This window comes from Scyliorhinus torazame, chromosome 1 (genome assembly GCF_047496885.1).
Source record: "Scyliorhinus torazame isolate Kashiwa2021f chromosome 1, sScyTor2.1, whole genome shotgun sequence".
Lineage (NCBI taxonomy): Eukaryota > Metazoa > Chordata > Chondrichthyes > Carcharhiniformes > Scyliorhinidae > Scyliorhinus > Scyliorhinus torazame.
In genome coordinates, this window is record NC_092707.1 from 342,003,767 (window position 1) to 342,017,702 (window position 13,936).

Sequence of the window (13,936 nt, forward strand, 5' to 3'; positions counted from 1 at the left end):
GTATCTGCAGATTAAGGACTTTATGAGGAAGGAGGTGCCATTGTCTCAGACGCTGCCTCCCCCGATGCTGCAGGTTAAGCTTCTGTCCGAGGATTAAATTGGGGAGGGCAGGGTTGCAGACATGTGTGGGGAGCTGATGAAGAGGGCGAGTGCTCCCATGGAAGAGGTCAGGCTCAAGTAGGAGGAGGAGTTGGGAGAATCGTTGGTGGCTGTGTGGAGGGAAGCTGTGCGGAGGGTGAATGCACCACTCCTCCATCCTCCATCAGTCCAGGCTGGCTCAGATCTTGACTCCAACACCCAAAGTGTGTAGAATGATCCTAGGGAACAAAGGACAACCCTTCAAGAGATAGCTACTCACCTCTCTCTGCATGCCCCAGACAGAGACACAGAGCCAATGCAATCAATGTCAGCTGCTCAGTAGGGCAACAGTTGAACAGACTAATAGGCTTAATAAAATGAGATTCAAGTGCCAGGGCCATGCAAGGAACTTGGTCATTGTGGTGATCTACTGCACTCGGCATAACATGGACCTTGCCGCAAACCTCAGATTTCCCTTGACAACAGCAGCCTCAGTGATGCCTGCCATGGAGCATCTTAATGAGTCCCACACTTAATCTCAGCCACGTCCATCCCTGCCTCCACTGGTTATTAGTTGACGGAAAGCCCATATCCATATCAATTATCGACTGTGAAACTCTAAACTTCCAACTAGAAGCAGGTTTCTGACCAAAATATAAACCCAGCTCTGTTTCCCGTCTTCAGGGCAAAAATTCAGCTCCACATGTCTCATTAACAGTTCTTCAACCTGTGTGTTTAAGGAGATACACAGGTATTCGCCCTGTTTCCAGGGACCCTGTAGAGGACACTGCACTGTTTTCTTTCATTCGTTCTTGGGACGTGGGCCTCTGGAACTGAGTGGCTCGCTGGGCCAGTTCAGTGGAGGCAGTTAAGAGTCAACCGTATCGTTGTCTGGGTCTGGAGTCACATAATAATTTATTATTGTCACAAGTAGGCTTACATTAACGCTGCAATTAAGTTTCTGCGAAAATCCCCGAGTCGCCACATTCCGGCGCCTGTTCTGGTACACTGAGGGAGAATTCAGAATGGCCAATTCACCTCACAGCACGTATTTCGGGACCTGTTGGAGTAAACCGGAGCATCTGGAACACAGACACGGGGAGAGCGTGCAGACTCCACACAGACAGTGACCCAAGCCGGGAATCGAGCCTGGGACCCTGATGCTGTGATGCTGTGTAGACTCGATGTGCCGAATGGCCTCCTTCTGCACTGTATGTTCCATGTTTCCTAACTACTGTGCTACTGTGCCATCCCATGTAGGCCAGACCGGGTAAGGATGGCAGATTTCCTTCCCTGAAGGACATTAGTCAACCAGCTGGGTTTTTACAAAATCGGCAGTGGTTTCATGATCAACATTAGTCTTTTAATTCCAGATATTTATTGGATTCAGTTGCCACCATCTTACGTGGTAGGATTCGAACCCAGGACCCCTGTCATGTGAGAGTACCTTTAAGAAATGGGTGTTTATAAATGGGTGTGAATATAAATATCTGTAGTGAGAGTACCTTTAAGAAATGGGTGTTTACTACTGCAGTGATGTCAGAGAGTGGGTGGGGCTGAGCTGTCTGTCAGCTTTTTAGTTTCGTTTTTGAGCAGGCTGCAGGGTATGTTTGAGTTTTGTTTTCAGAGCTGGGGAGCTGCATTCACCAGCCAAAAGGTGTGTGAATCTCTCTCTGTAATCTAAAGACGGTAAATCGATCCTGGTGATTTAAAACTAATAACAGTAGTGACTTTAACCTGATGTGCTTCTGATAAAGGTTTTGTTTTTAAGTCGTATGGATGTTAGTGTTGTAGTCTTTGAGGGTTGTATTTGAATTAATGATTGCTAAGATGTTCACTGTATGTTTTAAAAAGGTTAACTTGAGTTCATAGAATAAACATTGTTTTGCTTTAAAAAATACTTTTCCATTTCTGCTCTACCAACCGTGTAGAGTGGGCCGTGTGCTCCCCATACCACAATCTAGTAAAAGTTGTGGGTCAGGTGAACTCAATGACACACTTTAGGGTTCTCTAAACCCTGGCCCATAACAAATTGGGGGCTCGTCCGTGATAAAAGTCTACCTATTGGATTGGCTTTGTGAACTTAAAGACAGTGAGGGGTGAGCATATTGTGGGTGCTTATCAGGTGTGGTATTTTAGTTTAAGTAGGGAGTGTATTGTGGACAATGGCTCTTTCAGAGGCTCAGAAGTTTTTCGGGGTGGAGATGGTCACACGCAGTACCTTACGGACAGAGACTAAAAGCAGACTGTTAGATTTGGCAAAAAAATTGCAGTTAACATTACCTGACAAAATGCGAAAAGATTAGGTCATTATGGCGGTGTCTAAGTAATTCAAGTTGCCTGAGATACAGTTTGACTCATTGGAAATAGCAAAAATTCAGTTGCAAATTAAACAAATGGAACATGAGCAAGAATTAAAGCAGCTTGAATATGAAAGAGAGAGAAAGGAAAAAGAAAGAAAGAGAAAAAGCGAGGGAGAGGAAAAAGAAAGAGAAAGAGAGAGAGAGGAAAAAGAGAGAGAAGAAAGGAAAACAGAAAGAATAGCCCTAGCAGAACAAAAAGAAAGAGAAAGGAAGGTACAGATCAGGGAAAAAGATAAAGAGAGAGAGTTTGAACTTCAGACAATGGCCATGAAACATGACAGGCAGTTAAAATTGGCAGACGTAAAGGGAAACATACAGTTGGTGGCTAGTGATGAGGATAGTGAGAAAGAGCATCATAGTCGAAGGCTTGGAGGGAATCTATTTAAATATGTCCAAGCATTACCAAGGTTTGACGAGAAGGAGGTAGAAGCCTTTTTCATTTCATTTGAGAAGGTGGCTAAACAAATGAAATGGCCACAGGACATGTGGGTATTACTGATTCAAACAAAGCTGGTAGGTAGGGCTAGTGAAGTGTTTGCACCACTACCGGAGGAGATATCTGAGTCATATGAGGAGGTGAAAAAATCCATCTTAGGTGCATATGAATTAGTGCCTGAAGCCGACAGACAAAGGTTTAGAAATTTAAGGAAAGAATTTGGTCAAACATACATGGTGTTTGAAAGGATCAAACAGAGTAATTTTGATAGGTGGATAAGGGCTTTGAAAGTAAACCAAACGTCTGAAGCTCTCAGAGAAATTATGCTTTTGGAGGAGTTTAAAAATTCAATTCCTGATGTAGTGAGAACTCATGTGGAAGAGCAGAGGGTTAACATGGCGAGCTTAGCAGCAGAAATGGCAGATGATTATGAATTAGTTCATAAATCAAAGCTTGGTTTCCGACATCAGTTTCAGCCTGTGAGGGATAGAAACTGGGGACATGAGAAATACTCAAGTGGTAAAGGTAAAGATGATCTGATGGGAGATAATAAGGAGAGTGTACCTCAGCTTAAAAAAGAAATCCAGGAGGGTGGAAAAGAAATGAAAAGTTTCAAATGTTTTCACTGTAATAAACTAGGCCATGTAAAGTCACAGTGTTGGTGGTTGAAGAAAAGCACTGAGAAGGCTGATGTGGTAAAACAGGATAAGACAGTAGGGTTTGTTAAAGTGGTAAAGGAAAGCCCAAGTTAAGCGAAGGAGGTGCAAAAGATTGTACAGCTTGATCAAGAGGTGATTGAAAAGAAGGTGCCAGGTCTCTTTAAAGAATTTACTTATGTGGGTAAAGTTTACTCATGTGTATCAGGAGGAGCAGGTAAAGAAGTCACAATTTTAAGAGATACGGGAGCTAGTCAATCTTTAATGGTAAGAGATGAGGAGTTATGTAGTTTGGGAAGAATGTTGCCAGAAAAGGTGATAATATGTGGAATTCAGGGTGAGAGGCGTAGTGTTCCATTATATAAGGTAAGGTTAGAAAGTCCAGTGAAGAGTGGTGAAGTAGTAGTAGAAGTAATGGAGAAACTATCTTGTCCAAGAATACATTTATCTTGGGTAATGATATAGCTAAATCGCAGGTGGGAGTGATGCCTACTGTGGTTGATAAGCCAGTGGAAAATCAGACAACTGACATGTTGAAGGACCAATATCCTGGGATTTTTCCGGATTGTGTCGTAACAAGGTCGCAAAGTCACATGTTAAGACAAGAGGAAAAAAATCAAAGAGTGAATATGACGTTGAAGTGCAATTATCATAAACAATTTTTGATCAGATGGCTGGAAAAGAACAAGAACAGGTGGAGGATGAGGTGGATATTTTTAGTTCAGGAAAATTGGCGGAGTTACAACAAAAAGATATCGAAATAAATCGGATGTATCAAAAAGCATACACGGAAGAGGAATCTGAGTGCATACCAGAGTGTTATTACCGTAAAAGTGATGTCTTGATGAGAAAATGGAGACCTTTACATATGCAGGCGGATGAAAAGTGGGCAGAAGTTCATCAAGTAGTATTGCCGGTAGGGTATAGAAAGGAGGTGTTGCGAGTTGCACATGAGGTACCAGTGGGACGTCATTTGGGAATAAGGAAAACTCAAGCTAAAATCCAAAAACATTTTTATTGGCCTGGACTACATAAAGATGAAGTTAAATTTTGCCAATCATGTCACACATGTCAAGTGAAAGGGAAACCTTAAGCAGTGATAAAACCAACGCCCTTAATACCCATTGCAGCATTTGAGGAACCTTTTACAAGGGTCCTAATTGATTGCGTAGGACCACTTGCTAAAACAAAAAGTGGGAATCAATATCTTTTGACTATAATGGATGTGTCTACTAGGTTTCCAGAGGCCATTCCAGTACCTAATATTACAGCTAAAAAGATTGTGGAAGAGTGACTTAAATTCTTTACTAGATATAGACTACCCACAAAAATACAATCGGATCAAGGACCAAATTTTACCTCAACTTATTCAAAGAAGTTATGGATAGCTTAGGAATAAAACAATTTAAATCAACTGCATACCATCCAGAATCGCAGGGAGCATTAGAAAGGTGGCATCAGACATTAAAGAGAATGTTGAGGGCTTATTGTCAAGATTATCCAGAGGATTGGGATAAATAAATTCTATTCGTACTGTTTACAATTAGGGATGCACCTAATGAGTCAACCAAATTTAGTCCTTTTGAACTAATTTTTGGTCATGAGGTAAGAGGACCACTTAAATTGATTAAGGAAAAATTGGCGAGTGAGAAATCAGAAATTACATTATTGGATTACGTGTCAAATTTTAGGAAATGATTAAATAGAGCAGGTGAATTGGCTAGACCACATTTAAAAATTGCATAAAATGTGACGAAACAGGTAGTGGACAAGAAATCTAGAGTTCGTAGTTTTGCCAGTGGAGATAAAGTTTTAGCATTGTTACCAGTGGTAGGTGAACCTGTAAAAGCTAGGTTTTGTGGACCTGATCAGATTGAAAGGAAATTAAGTGAGGTGAATTATGTGGTAAGGACGCCAGATAGAAGGAAAACTCACCGAGTGTGTCATGTGAATATGCTTTAATGGTACTTTGAGAGGGAAAGAGAGAAAAAGGAGGAGGTTTTAATGATTCTAACTCAAAGTGACGAACCAAATCCAGATGACTGTGCATTTGACATACCTCAAATTAAATTGGAAAATGAGGAAGTTCTTAAAAATTGGGATAAATTGTTGAGATATCTTCCAGAGGAAAAACAAACAGACCTGAAAGAATTATTGATATCATGAGGGCAAGTTTGTAGACATAAATTGGGAAGTAGTAAAATGGTTATACGTGATGTACATGTGGGAAATGCTGTTCCAATCAAACAACATCCATACTGACCTAACCCTTTAAAATTGGCACAGGTTAACAAAGCGATTGAGAGTATGCTTAAAAATGGCATAATTGAAGTGGGTTGCATTATATTATTATACCTGTTTGCATGTGTTGTTTTTTGAAACAAAAAAGTATATTTACTGTGTGCATTTCTTAAAGGATAGTGAAAAGGTGAAAAATGAAACCATCTTCAAGTTGATGATTTATTTATTTTTCTTGGGGGGAGGTGTCATGTGAGAGTACCTTTAAGAAATGGGTGTTTATAAATGGGTGTGTATATAAATATCTGTAGTGAGAGTACCTTTAAGAAATGGGTGTTTACTACTGCAGTGATGTCAGAGAGTGGGTGGAGCTGGGCTGTCTGTCAGCTTTTTACTTTTGTTTTTGAGCAGGCTGCAGGGTGTGTTTGAGTATTGCTTTCAGAGCTGGATAGCTGCAGTCACAGCCAGAAGGTGTATGAATCTCTCTCTGTAATCTAAAGACTAAATCGATCCTGGTGATTTAAAACAAATAACAGTAGTGACTTTAATCTGATGTGCTTCTGATAAAGGTTTTGTTTTTAAGTCGTATGGATGTTAAAAAGGAAAGCTTAACGGTTTACTTAGTGTTGTAGTCTTTGGGGGTTGTATTTGAATTAATGGTTGCTAAGATGTTCACTGTATGTTTTAAAAAGGTTAACTTGAGTTCATAGAATAAACATTGTTTTGTTTTTAAAAATACTTTTCCATTTCTGCTGTACCACATCTGTAGAGTGGGCCGTGTGCTCCCCATACCACAATCTATTAAAAGTTGTGGGTCAGGGGAACTCCATGATACACTTTGGGGTTCTCTAAACCCTGGCCCATAACACCCCGATCTCTGAATTACTAGTCCGGTGACAATACCACTATGCCACCTTCTTCCCACAGTCTGTTTTCCTGGTTGGCTGACACAAAGTGACCATGCAAAAACCTATGGGCAAGTGCAAGTCTAACCAATGGTTGGTGTCATTCATTCATCACTCAAAGTAAACTTAGTCCCTATGTGGTCATAGTAAGCTTTACTGTGGGCAATTTTCACAGAGGCATTTAGCCATCAAGTGGGATAAATACCTTTGTTAAAATAGCATAGAATTAGATTTAATTCTAATGCATTAAATATTTATTCTGAATTATCACAAGAGTGTAGCTTCTAAGCCTATAACTCCTCACAATAAAGGTGAAACAATTTGTATCAGTATCATTCGCTTCGCCTGGTCTTATCTTTGACTAATTGCACCAGGGTAAATTTGGCATGGCCCTGAATCACTGGCAGGACTTCACAGGAAGCCAGCCCACGTGGAAATTTGTTGCAATGCTGCTTGGAATTTACTGTCTGTTGAAACAAAGTCAGAAATCACCTTGCACGAGCTTCGTGTAGGGCTGTACCATTGGAATGGGGCTTTCAAAGGTTCCCGTACGCTCTCAACATATAAACCTGCCTGAAACGTTCCCTCCTGCTTCTGCACTTTCAATATTTTGTCAGCTATTACAACAAAATCTTTTTGCCAACTTGCCTCATTTAATGATATATCCTTCATCTTGTAATCATATTTTGTATTTTTAGTTCTACTTTGTACTACCTTCTGTAATGGCCTGGATTATTTCTGTACAAGCTGCAATTCCAAGTCTGCAAACCATATGTTTGTGGGTGATTTTTAAAGTCTTCTTATGTTCCCCCATAGGAATGCAAAACCTTAAAGTGGGAAACTCGGTGGACTTATTTAGCTTAAAACATTTCTAAATATGAGATTTTTTTTTCAAGGTTATATTAAATTTTTAAAATCCATAGGAATCAAAACACTTTCAAAATGGCACAAAGTTATTTCAAATTTAACCTTTTAAAATGCTGCATGTATACTTTGGTGTTTAGTTATTGTAGCAGACAATAACTCCGGTAATTGTGAAGACGGCATAGATAGAGCTATTAACAAAAGATTTTGGGGTCACATACTATGGGTGGAATTTAGCAGCTGCGTTAGCCGTGGGTGCAAATCCCGTAATGATCACTCCACTAAATCTATCGAGAGATCAAAAACGGGATTTGTGGCGGCAAAATTTCGGAACACGATCTTCCTGGGCCCTCCCCGATGACACAGTCAGGTTCACACCCAGGAAGGGTGCAAACCTGATTCGCATGAATTTGAATCCATTACATTATACTTGGCATGTTTAACATTGCATCTTCAGACCTCATTGAGGGGTCGGGGATTTCTGGGATGGGGTTGCGGCTGGTGTGGCTGGCCCTGAAGTCTGCTGCTTGTGTTGTTTAAGCGTTCTTAGAGGGTTGTGTTAGCTGATGTCTGTGGCATGGAAGTACTGGACGATTGTGGGCAAAATGGGGTAGGATGTGCGGTGTGATGAGGGTCACGGAGGCAGACCTAATAGGATGGGTGGATGAGATCCTGAAAGAGAAGGCAACACGGTGCCCAGCCTGGGAGGGAGATGCGGTGGTGGGTGGTGGAGTGGCTGTCCAGGAGTCTTAAGTGTAGGGGCATGACAGCAATGAGATCTCGGAATGATGCAGCCTGGGTAAGAATTAGCTTTGCTTCTCCCTGAAGCTGAAAGCAATTGTGCCTCCAACATTCCTGAGACTCATGATTGGCCATCAAGAGTTAACCCTTAACAATGTCAGCGATCAAAGTCTTGAGTTCCTTGTTAGTATAGTGGTTAGGACCCCCGCACCTGTCACGCGGGAAACCTGGGTTCAATTCCACATTGGGAGCTTTGGGGTTATCCAAAAGCTCCATTTGAAGGTCAGGTGTGTTTTCTTAAAAAGAGTTCAAAGTCTAGGAATGAGATGAATACTCAGGGTTCAAGGCTAAGTGCTTGGGTACATGGGATCCAGAGGCACGTGGCTTGCTTTTGGTGCCTGACCCCAACGCCTGCCAGTGATCCATTAGCTCCCAAGGCGGACATCATCATCCAGTTGACCCTGCCCATTAGGGATGTGCAACCTCTTGCCAGAACCCCCAGTGACATAGAGAATAAGGGAGGCCAAAGGTGACTCTGACTGAGCAAGGACATAGGCCAGGGCCGGCGAAGCACTGGAGATGGGAAGGTGCCTGAGACGTGAGTGAGCAGTAGCTACCAGATAAGTTGTGGAACTGGCTGCTTCCAGGTCAGGGAGACCAATGGGCCAGGGGAAGTACTGAAGTTATCCAGCTGAGAAACAAACCTGACTGTCTCTCTCTATCTCTATCTAGCTTATCCCCTGCAGGTACCAAAGCGATATTGGTATAGAGCCACTGGAGCTGACTATTCCGCTTATTACAGTGCTGGAGGAGCACGCACACCAGCAGCAACGTGCGTCAGCACCGAGGGAAGACCCAGCCGGCAGAGACCTGGGGGCACAGGGAAGGTTCTGGGTCAGAAGCCGTACAAGGGAGTAGAAGGAGCAGAAGGAGACAGAGGGTGTACAGGACCCATGTGTCCTTCATGGCATTGTCAGACAAGATGGGCCATAGGAGCCACACCAGAGAGACTGTGCGGTACCTGTGCCACATCCTTGCCAACCTGGCACCATGTGGCCATGGAGGTCAAGGCAGCCCTGAAATTTACAAGGTCGTTCCAAGGCTCCACGGGTGGCCTGAGAGGTATCTTGCAGGCTCCTGCCCATAAGTCCATCCGTGAGATCATGGATGCGCTCTATGCAAGGGCTTTGAACTTTATTCATTTCAACCTGCTCCAGGCCCAGCAAGACAAGAGGGCTATGGGGTTCGGCATCATAGCTGGTCTGCCACAGGTGCAGGAGGTGATTGACTGCACCCATGTTGCTCTAAGCACCCTATGGTACCAGGGAGTCCCCTTCATAAATAGGAAGCCGCTCCATCCCCTCAATGTGCAGTGGTGTGTGTGACCACCAGCTGCAATTCATGCATGTGTCTGCCCATTTTCCAGGGACCGTGTATCATATTTACATCCTCGGGCAGTCGCAGGTTGCTGGCATTTTCAATCAAGGGTCACCCCAGGCTGCAGGAATGGCTTGTAAGAGACGACAGATATCCCCTAACGTCGTGCTTGATGGCGCTAGAATGGAGGCAGAGACTACAGCAGAGACCCAATACAACGAGGCTTATAGGGCCACCCGATCTGTGATGGAGCACTGCACCGGCCTCCTGAATATCCACTTCTGCTGCTTTGGCAGGTCTGATAGGGCCCTCCAGTACAGCTTCTAGAGGGTCTCCTGCATCATGTTAGTCTCCTGTGCCCCACATAACCTGGCTCTGTAGTGGGGCAACGACCCTCATAAGGAAGACCTGGAGGAGCGACATCTGTCCTCGGATAAGAAAGATATTCAGGAGCGAGTCGAGGAAAACAACGCTTAGAATCTGGAGGATGGAGGCCAGGTGGGGCGAGGGTGCGCATGGACACGAGGGCTTGGAATATCTTCATCGCCTCCCGCTTCGTGGAGTAGGATCAGCACATTGTCTGACAGCGCTGCCCCCCTGCCCCAACCGGCAGGATGTCGTGACCCCTCTGCCACCAGGGAATGAAGTTTGCAGAGATCTTAATCGTCAGGGTGCTGGGCTGGGGACGCCCAACTATCTGTGCCTAACTTCACCCCTGCTTATACTGTGCCCCTAAAATTCCTGATGATTGCAAACCCTCCCACTAAGTCTGGGTGTGCTCCCAGGATACACATCAAAGGTGGGGGTGGCCTGTTGCCTTCCAGACCCTGTTACCTGAGCTGCCCTTAGCAGGCGTCCTCTGGAGGGTCGGGATCTGGAGGGTCCAGGCCTACCATCGGGTTGCACTGGTGTTGCCATGTCACCTTGTTCTGCCGCTGTGCCTGCATTACGTCGGTCTCAAGAAGGGGGACTCAGATTGTCTGGTCACTCCCATGGTCTCCTGGGTGGAAGATCGTCGGCTATGCTCCAGCAGAACCTCCTCCCTCCGGGTACTCATAGGCCCCTGGTCACTCCATGGGATGGAGGGGCAGCTGGAATGAGCTTCAGATGCTTCAATGTTATCTGGCACTGCCAGTCGTGGAGGCCTGCTATTGTCTATACCATGCAGTTGAAGCCCTCAGTCATGGTCCACAGGGACTGAGCCATGCTTTGGAGTGCTCCCTCACCGATCTGATCACTTGCACCAGGCTTTCCACTGAAAATGCCACCCTTGCAGTGTTGACCTGGGTGCCACACATTGACGACACCATCTCCTGCAACAGAAGGCATTGGGACTCCTCCATTCGGCCTTGCATTTTCAGGACTGTTGCTGACAACCCCTCCTGGTATTCCCGGCTCGACATTTGCATCTGCAGCAGCTGATGGCCGAACGTGTCCGGAGGCACATTGCCTGGATGGGGCACAGCTGAGTCCTAGGGTCCAGCAGACATCCGACTGTCCGATCCCTGGGACGCTCCTGCCTCCACCTGATGTGCATTGGAAGCTGCGTGGTGCTCACCAGGTAGTGACCCTGAAGCCTCCCTTCTATGCTCTCCCATCAAGGTGTCTGCCTCTGCGATGATGAATGGTGCGGGTCAATGCTGTAATGCCTCATCCGTGTCCTCCTCCAAGATTTGATCCGAGGTGGTGTCGAAAATGGGTGGTGGGACACTGATGGTAGATGGACCAGGTTCTTCGGTTGATGTTCCTGCAAGGCAAGGGACATGGTTTTGGTACATGGCCTGGTCAAGGGTTTGAACTTCGCAATACTCACTTGGATGAAGGGGCAATGGCTCCTCACGTATCTCTCACAGGCCCACCTTGCTCTCAGTACAGGCCTGTTCCTACTCCTCCCCTGAAAACTCCATGTCTCTCTCCTGTGCAAAATCAGGATCCACAGCTCGGACATCCCACCACTCATTTTCTCTCACTTGTGGGAGTTGTGGTTGAGCTTCTGCTGCAGGGACACAGTGGGGATTATGTGAGCTGAACACCTGGAGGGTTAGAGGTCGATGACACCTGGCATGTGTGGGAACTGCACCTAAGCAGGGAGGGGCTCTGGTGAGGAGTGCCTGGAGGGGTTTGAGGATGCTGGTAGGAGTTTGGGTCCTCAAGCCCTGCGAGGTGGCGGCATGTGTGATTGAGGTGACATTCTGGGGGTGACGGAAGGGCGGAGTGCAGAGAGGAGTCAGGGAGCACGTACCCTGGCTGATCGGAGTAGGCCATTCACCTTTTTCTGCATTGCACACCCGACCTCTTGGTCAGGCTGCTGGCTCTGATCAGTGCTGCCATCATCTCCCAGGCAGGATCGTCACCTTGCTGGAGGGCATCCTGCCAGCCAGAGGGTATATGTAGCCTACCTCTCCTCCGTGGCATCCAGCAAACAGCTGAGGGGCCCCTCCATAAATCTCCTGTACATTGGTTTCCTAGCTGCTTTCCTCCTGGCTTGAATGAAAGCAAGTACTGTAGAGCCATTTAAATGCAGCATCCCCTTCATCGAAGTGCTCAGGTGACCATTGGGATGGGGAAATCAGACGCTTCATGCCTCAGGCACAGTGTTTGGCAAGTGGGTGAAAAAAAATGTTTTAAATGCCAGAATATTGCCGACCACATCGCGCCGCTGGGGCTGGCGGGAATCGCACCAATTCTTCGCCGAAAATGACAGTTTTTGTTTCAGAAAATTCCACCCTGTGTGTCTGGGCTAAGCAACCATTTTGTTGGCTAACGTCAGAGATTTTGATTGGCAGGTGTGACCTAATCCCTCCATTGTTTGTCTTTCACTCTCTCGATAATTCTGCGGGTTACTTTCTGATTCATTTCTCAGTTCAGAGCTTTTTTTGCTCTTTTCCTCTTTCTCTGTGCTTCTCACTACCCCTACTGGTAGCAGCTAAAGATAAGATTGTGCAGCCATTGAAACGGCTGCAATGCAGAATTCAATTAGCTGGTGTTCAGTTAAACCTTTGTGGCAGTTACTTGCTAACCAGCTGCTTGAATTCGATTCAGTTCCTCCTCTGAGACTACAGCCAATACTCTGTCTAATCCTGGCTTCATCGTATCAAGGAGGCAATTGGGCTCCGTGACTAGATTCCTTGTGCGTGTCCATTTTTTTTTTTGTCAAATTCTTTGGTAATATGTGTACTTATAATCCAATTCCGTGAATGTCTGTGACTTTTGTTCACTTCTTTCGCCATCATGATTTCCCACACACTGCACGCACATCGCCAACAAGATCAACATGTAAATATGACAGACATCAAAACCAATCTCTCGACATTGAACAATCACTGCAATTCAGTTTGAGTATTGGTAATGAGCACCACCTATTGTTTCCTATCATTCAGCTACTTTTCTATTCAATTTACAATATCTTCCATTCAGTACCTTCTTATAATCATTATCATTCTAGTATTCAATGAACTCAGCACAATACTTCTCTCATGGAACCATAATACTGATCCTTCTTCTATGGAGCGAATGTGTTGAAAGGGATATCATGCTGTCCCAATCACTCATGGCCTAATCTTCATTACCTGCTAAACAAATGGATTTTTGCCAGATTCCCCACAAAGAAGCTTTGTAAATGAATATAATCCAAAGCTTAAAACTTGAAAATTTGATCAACCACCCAGAAAGAAAGTCTTTACGGAGGATCCAACTTGTGTCAATGCTTATCCATCAGGTTACCCACTGTTAAAAACGCCGAGACAAAGAGTTTCCTCAGAGTCGCTCCCATTTCTTTGTTGTGACTTTCATTCAAGATGTGGTGGAAGCCTCAAGGGAATGTCCAACCAAAGATTTATGAAAATGTGAAGGTCAGTTCTCCATGTGGCCACGTGAGTTAACAGATGGCCCAGTGGGCGGCTGAACATCTAGATCAGGAATATTGCAGGTAAAATCCCTCAACAGCCACGCTAGGTTGTAATGGGGTAGTGCGGGTGGGGGTGGGGGTAACACAATTGCTTTCAATCTATCAGTGGCTAGTGTTCTGACTGCTATCAGTCACAGCTACCGAAAAGAGCATGTAGTAAATATTCTAATTAACAAGCCTAGTTACGAAGGTGGCAAATGAAACTGTGTCCCCATCGGGGTCTGTGGAATGATACTCCTACATTATCCAGCATTATCAAAAGAGGAGGGAGAAAAAGGATGGAGAGAAGATTGGTGAAAAAATGTTGAGGAACCTATTTTTACAGTAACTGCTCCAATAAATAATCCCAGACATAATTTAAAGAAGCCATG